Below are 15443 nucleotides of genomic sequence, written 5' to 3'. Positions count from 1 at the left end.
TTTAATCCACCAGACTTTTAACTGAAATCACATAACTAAATATATTGAAATCGCATAACTTGAATTTCCAGTGCTTTAATTCAATTTAAAAACTGTAAAATTGAAATCTGCCAGACTTTTAAAAACCATACATTTCATTCAATTTAAACAATTAACCATTAGAAATTTAAAGAAAATATCAGTTATTTTTTAAAAATATTTCGTAAATAATTTTAGTCAAGTATGTAATGGCCTCTTTGCCTTCGCAGAGCGACCCCCACATCACTTTGTCTCAACAGTCACGTCTTTATCCCTCAGGGTGAAACCTTTCTGGATTATTTCAATTCCAATTAAATGGATATAGATGTACATATAAGTGCAGGCATACCAGTGGGGCTATTTACATAGTAGACAGCGAAACTCAGGCACCCTAACTTACTTTTTAAACGAGCTTGTTCCTTGTGGATGCTTTAGTTAAGATTTTTTGCAGTTGGAGGTCATATGTCGAGTGTCATAAGATATTCTGTATCAAACAATCTTAGAAATCCAGTATACCTCAATAATACCAAGTCCCAATAATACCAAGCGGTATTCAGATATGACTCTATATACAAGTGGTACTGATATCGTGTAGTAATAGCTCGGTATTAAAGTTTACCATATCAGTAGGAAAGTTTTACGGAACGATATAATTTTAATACCAAACTGTAGCAACTGTGATACCGAGAAATCAAAATCAATGCCTGACTGTGCAAGATTTATTACAGTAAAATAGTTGCAAAATTCCTTATTGTGTTCGGTTTTCTGCTACTTTGCACTCTTAGGTTATGGTAGTGTGGTTTACTATTAATTAGCAAAGCAAGAGATTGTATTATTCACCTGAAAAGTCACGATCTTAACGGTTTTTTGGATATAAATAAATGCATAAGTTATGCAAATCTGTGTCTGATGGATTCAGTTATAGAGGTTGTTTTAAGGCATATAAAGTACTGGAAATTCAAGTTATGCAATTTCAATATATTTAGTTATGTGATTTCAATTAAAAGTCTGGCCCATTAAATGAGACCCGAATTTTTTTATCAATCCAAAATCAACTGGCCACGAAGTGTCAGGTCCCTGGGCGTACACTGAACTGAATTATTCACCAAGATATGCACAACTTCGGCGAGGATCAGAAGATATGAGGTCGACGCGAAACTTTTTCTCTGACAGCGCTCGGATTACTACCCAGTCGCAGCCATTCTTTTTTTAATATTCGGAATTTAAATTATTTTGCCTAAAGATAAACTAGTTACGTCCGGTTATGCGCCTCCAGTGCTTTAATTTAGATTTGAAACTTCAGATCGACACTTTTTTCAAATGGACATAAAATTTTTTTTATACATTTTGCAAACTTCTAGATGAACAGTGGTTCAAAGAAAATCTGCTGCCGGCTTTAAAATCCCGGATTTTTGGCAATGATAACTTCATTCCTCATGAAAAAAGGATGAGGAATACGATGAAATCATTGAAAATATCCAACAACGAATATTTGGCCCAAAAATTAATAGTTTTCGACACGTTCTATAATCTTGCCTAACCCTCAGTAGTACACTCATAGGACCCTACCACATATCCAAAGGGCATAAAGATCTGTGAAGGGCAGGTGGTGAAGCTCCCCTCCTAAGAGGGTAGAAATGTACTTAATAGAGCTATTGTTAACTTTGATACACTCAAAACAAAACGGTGTCAATATATGACTTAACCGCCTTGATTACAATTGTGATTCCGAGTAGTAATGAATTTTTTTCCGTCCGGTCATAACATTATAACTACCGGTATCAAAATGATAATAACTCGGATTCAATATTGTAACCAAGGCGGTTAAGTCATATATTGACACCTGCGGTGTTGATTCGACAAATTTTTATTTTGAGTGTAGAAATAGTTGAAAGCTATAAGGAGATTTACATATTGTGTTTATTGGTGATTTACATATTACGAAAATTGTGGTAGGGTAGATAGGTACAATTTTTGTTTAGTTGAATGTTAGTACTATTTTAATAATAATTAAAATTGACATAAAAACTTTGCCAAATTTAATTAGGCGAAAGCATTTAATTTTTCTTGTAAAATTACAACTAATTTTTGCATGCGTATTAAAACTTCGTACATTTATTCGCGCGAACTCTTTGCCCGATTTGAATTTAGACTGGGAAGAACGTACGAGACAATTTGATACAATTTATTCCACGGGGAATCAAGTTTACGCACATTAACGGCACAATTTCACGCTCGGCCGGTTTCCAGAGTCTCTTAAGGGCTGGAGAAAGTCTGTTTGTTGTAGAATAATCTACGCATCTGTAACCTTTTACATAGATCTCCACGACGGCTTCTTGACTACAGAAATTTGGCCAAATATAAACTGACAACCGAAATATCGTTACACTCATTTTTATAGAAACTTACATATTTGAGCGTCACCTGAAAAAATTAATGAAAAAAAAATTGCTCGTCAGTATCTGTTCCTTGACAAATTTTAGTATTCCGAACCCTGCACTCCTATAACATCTTTATTATAATTTGTTCAAAAGGGGCAGGGTTCGGAAAATCAGGTCACATTTCTGTGAAATATGTAGTTTTTGGAATTTCTGTGATTATGGGAGAAAATGGGACAACTTTATTTAATTTAATGTAAATACATTTTAGATTTAAACCAAGTTGATACTCGGACGCAGCACAATGCAATTTTGACATCCTACTCGACGCATTTATTATTTTGATCAGCTTTCATGCTTCAAGTGCAAAATGCAACTTTGTCCCAATCGACTCAATGTTCAAATTTTCATATCAATTCCAAATATCAAATTGGTTTTATCCTATTTAGAACATACTTTGTTTCATTTTCCCCCAGTAAAATCGCATAAATCACAGAAATCGCAACTGGCCAAGAAATCAAAAATTGTGACACCACAGCACAGAAATCACAATTTAAAAAAATCACAGGGTATGAAAACTACATGTAATTTTTTGTAATTTCTGCAGAAATCACAATTCACGAAAAAATCACAGGGTACAAACTTCCCGCCTAAATCACAAAGTGTGATCACAGTTCCCACCCTGCGAAGGAGATTCATTAATTCTAATTAAGTAGAGCACGGAACTCTCCTCGACACGGTGCAAATGCAGACAACAATGAGATGGCGAAAGTTTGATTGGAGGCAACTTTCTCCTCGAGGGAGGGAATCCCAGGTTGGGCGCTGCATTAGTGGAACGAATACCTTTTGAGACGAGGAGGGAGACAAGGGCTAATATTTCACTTAATTAGTGGCGGAGAATGAGACGTGTCTTGTTTATTTCGAGGATGTGATACTCATACTGATTAAAGAAATGAAGAGGCGAAACATATGTACCTACGTGAATTCGGTTCGGGTACAATTCCGATTTTTTCCCCGATATTGTGCATCCTATTTTTTGCAGTCTTTGGAGCAGTAAACCTAATTAACTTTGTTACACCTTAAATTATTTATTGCGCTGTTTAAATTTACCAAAACTTCATTCTTTTACAAATAAAATATTGTTAAATGTTGTTAAATTTTTAAATTTCGTGAATTTTTAAATTTCGTAAATTTTCAAATTTCATAAATTTTCAAATTTCATAAATTTTCAAATTTCGTGCATTTCTAAATTTCGTGCATTTATAAATTTCGTATGTTTTTAAATTTCATTAATTTTTAAATTTCGTACATTTTTAACCTCCCCCAAACGTGATACACACTTATAACAAACGCAGTGACGATTTTATTATCAAATTTATTTTCAATATAGCAATAAAAGCCGGCCCAAATTATTCCTTATTATTAAACTAGTCTATACAAATTCTTGAGGTTTTCTGTGCCCCACACGAAGTTTACAAAGACTGAAAGCAACTATTTGATTTAATTGGGGCACCAATTTACCATAAAAACATGACTGCTTGCATTTCACTAAAAATTTTAGGGGAATAAAAGTGGAGAAAGTTTCTCTTCTTTTTAATTTGAGTTTTGAATTGTGTCGTCGTGAATAAAAGTCTTTTTTGCTCATTATTCGCGACCCAAAACTTTTCCTACTTCGCGTCCCTCGTCATTAAACCGCTTTACAGAAAGAGGACCAAGTTCAGATTTGGTTTAAGTGGCAAAGTAGGAAAAATACAGTAAAATAGGCTTTTGTTAAGCTTAACAAAAATTCGAGAGAATGTAACTTCTTGCTTTGTTAGGATTTTAGTTAACTAGAAAAATGAGGCTTGACGAAAATAAGGGATGAGGCAGAATAAAAAAAGGTTCTGATAAAAAGCATGACAGGTTTATTGTACGAAGAAAGAAATGAATGGCGAAGTTTTTAGCTTGAAAAGCTATGTATTTACATGGGCCGGGTATTTTAAGAGGTAAATAATACCTAGGGTTTTATGAGGCAGTAAAAACTTATTTATTTTTATGCAGCGTCGCGAAATATGAAGGCTTATTACTTGGATGGAAGTCAGCAGGGTATGCTACCCCGGGTTTTTGTGGTATTGGGGTTTTGTGGGTTTTAGTGGGTTTTGGGGTAGCAAATTTGAGCAATACCCATGGGTAGTCGGGGTAATCGGGATACTCGGGGTTTTCAAATCTAATAAAGTATTATAACCGGCATTACTACACTGCAAAAAATCTGGTGTAAAAACTACAGATAAATTTACACCGAACACTTGGTGAGAATGATTATCCCCAATCTGGTAGCATCTCACCCCAATGCTCACCACCCCGCGGGGATAGAATTACACCAAGCTGTGGTGGCACCGAGTTACCAAGAAACGGTGTAAATAATTTCACTGGTGGTGTAAATTCATCACCGTTTTGGCGATAATATAGACAACGTTTTTATTTTACTCCCCCGTGCTTCTGAGACCGCCATCCTTTCTCCTGCCATCACTAACTAAACTATCAGCATGACGAAATTAGTTAGAATTTTTAATGGTGGGATAGGTGAAAAATTAATTGTTTGTGAAACTACTGGTTATCACGATTTTATGAATCTGGGTAAGTCGATTTATCAATAAATTTTCTTTGAATTATGTAGTAATTTGGGAAAAATTGCAGTATAGCGGCCTAGCTCGGATATGGCTGAAATTTTTTGTGTGCACACCCTAAGGTCCCCTGAGCATAAAAATACCTTTTTTTCGCGGCGGTCTCAAAAACTGAAATTTCTAGAAATTTTTGAAATTTTGTATAAAAATTATTTTTTGTCTTAGATTTTCATGAAAATGACTTTCTAGACTAACTAAAGTATCCTGAACACGAATCTGAAGAAATTTTTGAAAAATATTCAATCAGTTAGTTAGACAGCTTTTACATCAATTTTTAGTTGTTTAATATTTCCCTTTTCCCTAGATGTTAGCTCAACCTCGACTTTAATTTGCCATAGTGAACAGGACGGCAATTTATTCAAACAGGTGAACGACGAAGCATAAATTAAGAGTATTTTAAAAATTAATTGATTTCTTTTACTACGTGCTGAACAATTTTCTAGAAAATCAACAACTTTCTGCCGTCGTTGCCGATTGCAACAAAAATGGTTTCGTGGATTCCAGTTCTTCTTCCTACTTAATTCAGGAATTTGTTGCAAAACTTGTTCAGTATAAAGGGTTAATTTATAAAACAGATTTTTCTTCATAAAACTCAGTTAATATATTACTTATGGTGCATCTTAAAAGTATTGAGCATCGGCCAATGTTAATAAATCCAAAAGGCTAAATGGCCGACCTCTCCATAAGCTATAACATGTAAAGTTTCGAAATTAATTGCACGGTCATTTCGTGATGGATTTTCAAAATGGCGCCCGTTTTGGAAACCTTGGACCTTGGGGAGAAATATATATTTTCAGATTTTTCAAATTCGGCCCCACCCCCTCGAAATCCAGGTCACAAGGTCAAAAAACAAGTCTTCTTTATCGGAATTTAAAATTTTACGACTTGATTCGACGGACCTGGGGATAAATTCTTGGCGGAAATAGTCAGGTCACATATTCAGCGACTAGTAGGCCGCACCCCCTGCTTTGGAGTCATTGTGGGGGTGGTCAAATGTCAAATCAACACGCTAAATTTAGTAAAAAAAATTTCCCCCCACCGTAGTTTCCGAAATTCAACGTCGCCAATACACGTAATCTTACCAAGGGCCCCTGTGTGAACGACATTCCATTGTCGTAGACCCCATGGCGACAGGGGGTGTGGTCATCGGCGCTTCTGCCAATACCTTACCAATGCACGCCATGCGACATGTCTTTTTTCTCAGGCGGGTAAGGAGATTTCAGTGGCGTATTTCAAATTTTAATATGTCACACCCCCTGTGGGTGTGGCTATCGGTATCCAATGGATAAATTTAAACCTGATCATGTGACATATCAATTTTCTCAGCTCGCCAAGGGGATTTCAGTGACGTAGTGCAAATTTAGTAAACCACACCCCCTTGTGGGTGTGGCCGTTGGTATGCAGTGAACCAACTTAAACCTGGTCATGCGACATATCAATCTTCTTAGGACGTTAGCTAGATTTCAGTGGTATACTTAAAATTTAAAGCCACACCCCCTGCGGGTGTGGTTATAAGTATTCGTTGAATCTAACTAAACCTGGTCATGTAACATATCAATTTTCTCAGCTCGCCGGGTGGAATATCAGTGACGTAGTACAAATTTATTAATCCACATTCCCTGTGGGTGTGGCCATTGGTATGCAGTGATTCAACTTAAACCTGGTCGGGCGACATATCAATCTTCTTCGAACGTTAGCTTGATTTCAGTGGTATACTTAAAATTTAAAAAGCCACACCCCCTGCAGGTGTGGCTATCAGTATCCACGGAATCTACTTCAAATGGGCCATGCGGCAGATTAGTTTTGTCAGCTGCCCAAGGTGACCATGACGAAATGATTAAAACATGTGAAACTACTCCCCCTCTAGGGGTGTGGTTTTTCGCGCGTCGTGTAAGTTTTCCAAGCTCGTTATGTGGATCAAAGTTATGTAATTCAAAGTCAATTCAAAGTCACACCTCCAATTGGGCTGGATTGCTCGAGTTTTACAAAACCAACTGATGTGAAAAGCCAATTTTTTAATATTTAATGCAGCATCTCCATCGTTTTGCAGAATAATTAAAACTCGCGGACTGCGTCCCTGTGTGTTGACGGCAACGACTTTTCGAGATTGACGAAACCATTTCGGATGACTCATAATAAAGCGTCATCTTTATACCTCATCATCATCACTTTCAAGAAAACTTAAAATGGCAACCACACCACTAGGGGTTGTGGTCATCATCTCTGCACTTGGGTGGTTACCTTGGGGATGAATTCGATGCTACTGATTATTTCGGAATTCGCATTGTCTCTTTTCCAAGATTTGCACATGTGTTCAAACCACACCCATTTTGGGCGTGGTTTTTTAAGTTTGAATTACGTAACTTTGATCGACCTGAGGAGGTGAGAAAATTTGCGGATCACATGACATTGTTTCGCAAAATCCGCCGGAAGCCAACAACCACACCCACAGGGGGCGTTGTCTAGCATATATTAAGCCTTCCGTCGTGGTCACCTTAGCGAGCTGAGACAACAGCCATGAGGTGACCCATGACCCGGTTTAAGTAGATTCACAGGATACTTATAACCACACCCATAGAGAGTGTTGCTTTTTAAATTTAAACTACGTAAATGAAATCTGCTTAACGTCCCAAGAAGATTGATATGTCGCATGACCAGGTTTAAGTTGGTTCACTGCATACCAACGGCCACACCCACAAGGGGGTGTGGTTTACTAAATTTGCACTACGTCACTGAAATCCCCTTGGCGAGCTGAGAAAATTGATATGTCACATGATCAGGTTTAAATTTATCCATTGGATACCGATAGCCACACCCACAGGGGGTGTGACATATTAAAATTTGAAATACGCCACTGAAATCTCCTTACCCGCCTGAGAAAAAAGACATGTCGCATGGCGTGCATTGGTAAGGTATTGGCAGAAGCGCCGATGACCACACCCCCTGTCGCCATGGGGTCTACGACAATGGAATGTCGTTCACACAGGGGCCCTTGGTAAGATTACGTGTATTGGCGACGTTGAATTTCGGAAACTACGGTGGGGGGAAATTTTTTTTACTAAATTTAGTGTGTTGATTTGACATTTGACCACCCCCACAATGACTCCAAAGCAGGGGGTGCGGCCTACTAGTCGCTGAATATGTGACCTGACTATTTCCGCCAAGAATTTATCCCCAGGTCCGTCGAATCAAGTGGTAAAATTTTAAATTCCGATAAAGAAGACTTGTTTTTTGACCTTGTGACCTGGATTTCGAGGGGGTGGGGCCGAATTTGAAAAATCTGAAAATATATATTTCTTCCCAAGGTCCAAGGTTTCCAAAACGGGCGCCATTTTGAAAATCCATCACGAAATGACCGTGCAATTAATTTCGAAACTTTAAATGTGATAGCTTATGGAGAGGTCGGCCATTTCACCTCCCGAGAATTCCCTTGCTCAGTACTTTCTGGATGAACGATAATTACCTACATAATTAACATTTTGTTTTAATTTCAGCGAGACTCCGCCTATAAAAGACCAGAAACTTCTTGCTTTAGCAATTGCGGAAATATTTCCGTGTTGGAGATTCCCGTCGAGTACTCAAGGAATCGTAAGAAATTTTACAAATGTCTATTTTTTAGAATCAAAGTAATCAGTTTGTATTCGTCGCAGGATTTACTCTACGATGACACTAATCGCTCCGGCCTGATTCAGGCAAGGCTTCGCTTGATTCACCAGAACTTGAAAGGAAAAAATAAGGAACTCTCGTTCAGGGGAAAACGACTTGCATCGGCTGTGACAGGGGGCCACGGTCAACAAATATTTCGACCAGGATCGCCAAAGTTTCCAAGATTTGTTAACGAAATTAAACGGCCTATCCTCTAAGGCTGAGGTGCAGGAAATTAAAGCTTTGATGACTGCAATGCTATAACATAGGAATCTACTTCAATTAATATAAGTAGTTTTGTAATTCATGACGCCGTGGAAATACAAACTAATTGTAAATTGGACGGTATGTATGTTATTTTAAGTTATCATTTATAATTAATTTGTATGCCAATAATAAATTGTATTTAAATTTATGAAAATGTTCATATATTAAACAAATATATGAAGCAAAATATGTAATTTAATGTGATTTTATTTCAATAACACCAAATTTGCACAGAAAATGTCACCAGTTAGTGAAAAATCAACATGACGCAATATCACCCAACTGGTAGCAATACAGGTGTGGAGCGGTGCTGAATTGTCACCGTTTTGGTGTCAAAACTTTTTTACACCAACCGTGTTGATTTTACACCAAAGCGGTGTAGCCATATATAGACACCGCGCGGTGTAAATCTGGTGACGATATTTTTTGCAGTGTAATAATTCTAAAGTTAATTAGTTATGAAAATTAAATTAATAAGCGGCTTTGTTGAGAAATTACAGAAAAGCAGTTTTTTCAAACCTAATACATGAGACACAGACTCAGTTTACCCCCAATAACCCTGACTACCCGATTACCCTGAATACCCCAACTTCCCGCAAAACCCAGGTAAAACCCCTGGGTATGGGTTTTCAATAGCAAAACCCCGGGGTTTTCCTTACCCTGGAAGTCAGCCAGTGATACAATTCAGTCAGTCCTTGGTAACTTTGTAAAATCCGTGTGTAATTTACACAAATTATTAACTTACTAATTTTTACAAAATAAAAAAACCCTATTGATGTGAGTAATAAGTTTGCAAAAATTTGGAAGATAATTTTCCTGTGAAATATTTTCAATAATTTTATAATAGTTTGTAACTTTGCAGAATTTGTAGAATAAACATATTTCTGTCAAATTTGTAATCTTATCAATTTATGTTTTGTCGTTAAATGTGACAGTATTGTGCCATTATTATTATTATAATTTTATGAGTATTGAAACACACTTGAAGATCCATGGAATATGCTCACATAGATTTATTCTTATTTTATATATACACGTTGAATATATAATTTAATGGATAATTTATCTTCAACTTTGTAAAGTTAGTAAACTTTGTAAAATAATTTTGCATAAGTACTTTTACAAAATATAACGACGCCCAGATGTAAGTTACAAAAGTTTAAAGGCTAATGTTTCCTTGAAATATTTTTGAAAATTTTGTAGAAGTTTAAGAGTTTTACAATTTTACTAAGGACTTCGTGATCTGCATCAGTATCTTATTTGTCGTGCATTATAAACGCCATTTTTTTAAACCAATTTTTTTTGTCGATATTCGTTGTATTATTTTACATATTAGTATTTTTTACATTTTAATTTATTTTAAAAAAAACGAGTTTTTTAATAAATTGATTTCTCGCATGATTACGAAGTTTAAGACACAAAAAATAATAATTTGACACCAATTTCTTCAAATTTCTACCAGACTTTATTTAACTTCATGTACATTATTCGGTAAACGTGCTTTTGGTGACCAAACCTGCCCGCTTGTTTAATCCTTAGATCACATCTTTCGCTCGATTTCCTATTTAGCCGTGTTGGCAGTTTTGATTTGTGGAGGAAATGCTTTCTCACACGGAACGAATTGACATTGACCCCGCTGACATGTGTCACTCCTCATTGTTCTCACGTGCGTGTCCTGGCAGACATCCAGCTTCCCAGGATGGATTTATTTCCCACAGTGCATAAAAATCCTGCCTTTTTTGTTCAATCCGTGCACGTGAAATCCTTCTTAATAAGACTTTGCGGGACATGTACAGATATTTCCACGCACTTTGATCAGATAACATTTATTGCTTTGTGAAGGACCAGGGGGTCGATTGGAGGGTCATTGTAAGCAATTCTAAGTAGCTTGCAGCAAAAGGGTCGTATTCCGCGTTGGTTGGGGTCTAGTAAAAAAATAATCTTGGCAGTTGGTGTAGCAAGTGGAATTGAATTAGATTTGTCCTGTTCTTACAAGAAATGAGACGAAATGGGGGAAGAAAGTGTGGAAGAAAGCAAACTTTCTCTTCTTTTACTGTCTTGGTTCTCGAGTTGTTTGCCAATTTGGGACACATTTTTTTTACAAGTGAAATTCAGTTGTTAAACACATTTGCATAATAAATGAGTCGTTTTATGCCTCATTCTTAGTTCATTCTTCTCACCTATTTGCATCGTGTGTTGTATTTCTCTCGGTGAGCGCATTATTATAGATTTTATCATTTAGCGTACAATATTCAAATTATGCAAGACCCCACTCGATAAGGAATCTTCATAAGAAATTCTAATGCCCAATTTGAAAAAAAATTCACATTTTTGTGAATATTATGAATATTGTGAAAAAATTCACATTTTTGTGAATATTGTGAATTAATTCGTAAACATTTTCATTCCTTCCAGACTTATGAAGTTCTCTTCAGATATTCGGTTTATGCAAGTTTCTCAGCTAAATATTTTTAAATTACTGATTATCACATTATGTTCCGACTTTATAAGCTTATCACCGGGTTCGTTACGCTTTGCTATGAAATGGACTGCCTTCTACAAAATTTTAGCTAATTTTAGCAATATTTCTGTTAAAACAGAAACTCTGATTTTCTTTTAATTTCCATATTTTATTACTAACCAGTTTTGGTACTGATTTTATCTACATGTAATTTTGGAAATAAATTAATCTTAAAATAGTTTAGCTGACGTGGGAATAAATTTACTATCAGTCGGTAACAAATGTAATGCCATTGTGGTAGAATTCATCACTTGGGAAAGGCCTTGTTACCCGATTTTTTAAAGTGGACTCAACTTAAAGTTTAAGCCAACTAAACCCAATTCTGAGATCAAGCTAAATAGTTTAACGAATGACAAGGAAGTTGAAAGTTGTTACGAGCAAAAGTAAGTTTAGCGTCACAATAAGTCCAAAGTCGAGTGGTGCGAAGCTCAAAAGTGAAATTAAGACTTTTCACCAACCAACTTTCTCCACATTTCCGTCTTCTCAGCACTTCCGGAATTGTTATTGTCCAAAACTTTCCTTCTCGTCCGTGTTATTATTATAAAGTTCAAATCAATTATAATGGGGTACTCATTACGAGTTCGTATTGTTCTCAAGTTAGCAAAATAATTTCGAAAACAAATTGCGAACTAAATAGTAGCCTTGGAAATGCGCAAGTTCCCAAATAAATTGCCAAAATACTTTTTTTTCTTAACCTTGAGGGTATTCAATTCAATACAATACGACTAATCGCACCGTTCGTAAACGTTAGCAAAAAAAGAAAAGAAAGCTCACAAGTTCGCAAAAAAACTTGATTTGAAAACAAAAAACATCTTGTTTTCGTTATCAAGTTGGGATAATTTTCCAAAAAAAGATTTATTGGTGTATAAACCTCATGAATGAGTAATAAGCTTATGCACATAAAAATATCCCGAATTTTAAAGTCGTGACAATCCTGCTCAAACTAAAATAGAATATCAATTCCTTGTAAAGATTCCAATTTCACAATGACTTTTTAAGTCGTTAGATCAAACCAGGGAAAAAGTTGGGCATCATTTCTTAAGAAGACGAGAGTGACTCGATTTTAGGTAGAATTTCGATTGAATCTAGGAGAAAGTGAGTGGATGAATAAATAGGTGTGCTAAAGTCGGCTTAAAATGACAAAGTTCGTCTCCACGAGAAAAGACCTTTTCTCTTGGAAAACTGAAAAAGTTCATATTTGAGAGGAAGAGAGCACATTGTTAAAAATAGCACATTCTTATTTTCTCTTAATTAGGATTACATAAACTTTTTGAACAATATTTATTCTGTAAAAAATTCCCCGTGAACTGCTAATTCAAGTTTGTCTAAAAGATATAGAAAAGATATTCACACAGTCTTTGTCCTTTGGTAACTTTGTAAAATCCCTAAATTCTGTAAACTCGCAAATTTTTACATAGTTTGCAAATGTTTTTAAGGAAAATTAGCTTGCAAATTTTTGTCAACTTTTTCGGATCAAAAGCGTCTTTTTATTTTGTAAAAGTTAGTAAAATTATTTTACAGAATTTACGGATTCTACAAAGTTACCAAAGACTGCTTGAATTTCACCATAAAAACCAACTAACCTTTTTTTGTTGAAAAAATATTTAGCTTTAAGCCAATGAGTGGAGGATTCTATAAATTTACGTGGATGCCAATGATCAAGAAAAATAAAAGTCCGATATAATTATCCTGTCCTTCCACCTAATAAATGGTGACAATGAAATATTATGCCTGCAGGTGAAGCACGGATAGGAAATCGAGATTACATTTTCCTTTCCAATTTTATTTGGAAATGGTTTCAAGCAAAAGAAAATGACCAAATTTAAATTGGGATTTTCCACCTATAAATTATTTTATTTAGGAAACTAACTAAATATATTTCCGATTTTATTTATAGTAATATTTCTAAAAATGTGAATTGTTACTAAAAAACGAAAATTGAATTTTTATCGTAAAAACAAATTTTATTCACTTAAAGTGTTTTGGAAGATGGAATTTTTCTATAATCTCGTCACCTCGACCCAATTTCAATTTCCAGTCGATCCAAATTCAGCCCTGCTCAATTATTATCTCAGGAGAGAAAGTTGCCGAATTTCTCTCCATTATTTCGACCCGATGTTAAACGTGTGCCTAATCGTTTTCCGGACAGGGCATGAATCAATTCGTGGTAGAAACCGCACGATCGCCATTACGAAGATACGCTATACGTGCTTGACCACGAAATTACCATGAAATACAGACGCCAAATTTTCATATGTACGAAAACATGCATTGTACCAGGAATTGAGTGTTCTATTTTAACGACGATTCTGATATTTTCAAAAATTTAATTAACGAAAAATATAGTAAAGATAAAATCGATGCCAATTTCGCTAATTCTCGTCGTTATGAGTAATGAATTTTAATCTAATTGTAAGAAGAGTGAACTATGTTTGTGACAATTTAGTTGCTGCAGATATGATAAAAATTGAACAACTTTTTTTATTGATTGTCTCATTTCCCCCATTTGCTTAGTTAAAAAGCAAGAGTTGCTTAAAGCAACTCAAGCTCAGCTCTAACAACATCGAAGGTACGGTTTGCTTACAATGCGATGACGCCAGCGGTCTTGCTCCGATTTTGACGAAACGACGATAATTATGTAGCATTAGATAAATAATTAGACACGTGTTTCAGGATTTTTCATAATGCTCAGTTTAAACGAAATTATGACGAAATCCGTGAGCGAGAATTCCCATTTTCACCGTGACATTTTTCTGGCAAGGGAGAAAAATACACATTCTCCATTATGGAGTCCATCATAAGTAATTTCGTTTAAGCTTAAAATTGGTGGGCACGAAGTGGCTTTGTACGATTTTGGTTTGTTGCATTTTTGAAAATTTTCAGAAACTTTCAGAAATTTTGAAAATTTTCAGAAACTTTCAAAAAAAATTAAAATTTTCAAAAATTTTCAAAATTTTCAAAAATTTTCAAAATTTTCAAAATTTCAAAATTTGTACAAGAAATAAAAAATCGGAAAACACTTCATGCCCACGTATTTTAAACGAAATTATGATGGACTCCATAATGGAGAATCTGTATTTTTCTCCCTTGCCAGAAAAATGTCACGGTGAAAATGGGAATTCTCGCTCACGGATTTCGTCATAATTTCGTTTAAGCTGAGCATTATGAAAAATCCTGAAACACGTGTCTAATTATTTATCTAATGCTACATAATTATCGTCGTTTCGTCAAAATCGGAGCGAGACCGCTGGCGTCATCGCATTGTTAGCAATTTTGTGCTTGACCATGAAATTACTCTTAAATGCAGACGTCAAATTTTCGTACAATATGTAGAAATACACATTTAGACAACTAAATGTTATATTTTAAGGAATATTCTGATATTTTAAACATTTAATTAATGAAGAAAATAATACAGATGCCAGGCAAGTCCAGATGCAAGATCCAAGATGCAAGGGCAGATTCACTCATGTAAATATTTCTAAAAGTCCAGTTTTATTTCCATACTAAAATCTAGAATGCTTAATTTTCTCACTCTTTTTGTAGGAATAAGGACGAATTTTATTTTATTCCAACTTAAGTATTTTTCACATCAAATTATTAAAATAATTTTCTCAAAATTTATTATAGTTTATCAAAATAATGATTCGATATAAGTAGTGCCAGACAGCCTGACTGCCAGACGCCAGCTAGAATTTTGCAACTTTGCAAAACGAGGAAATTAAGAACCAGACACGTCACCTGTACAATTTAAATTTTATAATAAAACAACTCACAAAATTAATGTTCGACGTTCAACTATGTCACTTATACGCAAAATCGATTAGTAAAATGCGTATCTATTCAATAAACCTTATTTCATTCCATTAGTCTGAAAATCTTCTCATTTCCGGCTCAAATTATTTTCTCTAAGTTGATGAAACCTACAAAATTGGGTGGATGTGTTCACCA

General features: G+C 35.2%; 1 protein-coding gene across 2 annotated transcripts in view; it reads right to left on the bottom strand.

Annotated features, from left to right (window-relative positions):
• Positions 1-15443, bottom strand: part of LOC110856380 (neuroligin-2) — a 257446-nt gene that overhangs the window by 200546 nt on the left and 41457 nt on the right. The gene's annotated exons all lie outside the window — the stretch shown is intronic.

This window comes from Folsomia candida, unplaced genomic scaffold (genome assembly GCF_002217175.1).
Source record: "Folsomia candida strain VU population unplaced genomic scaffold, ASM221717v1 Fcan01_Sc015, whole genome shotgun sequence".
Classification (NCBI taxonomy): Eukaryota; Metazoa; Arthropoda; class Collembola; order Entomobryomorpha; family Isotomidae; genus Folsomia; species Folsomia candida.
Note: the sequence above shows the minus strand (reverse complement) of the source record. Positions and strands in the feature narration are given on the sequence as shown.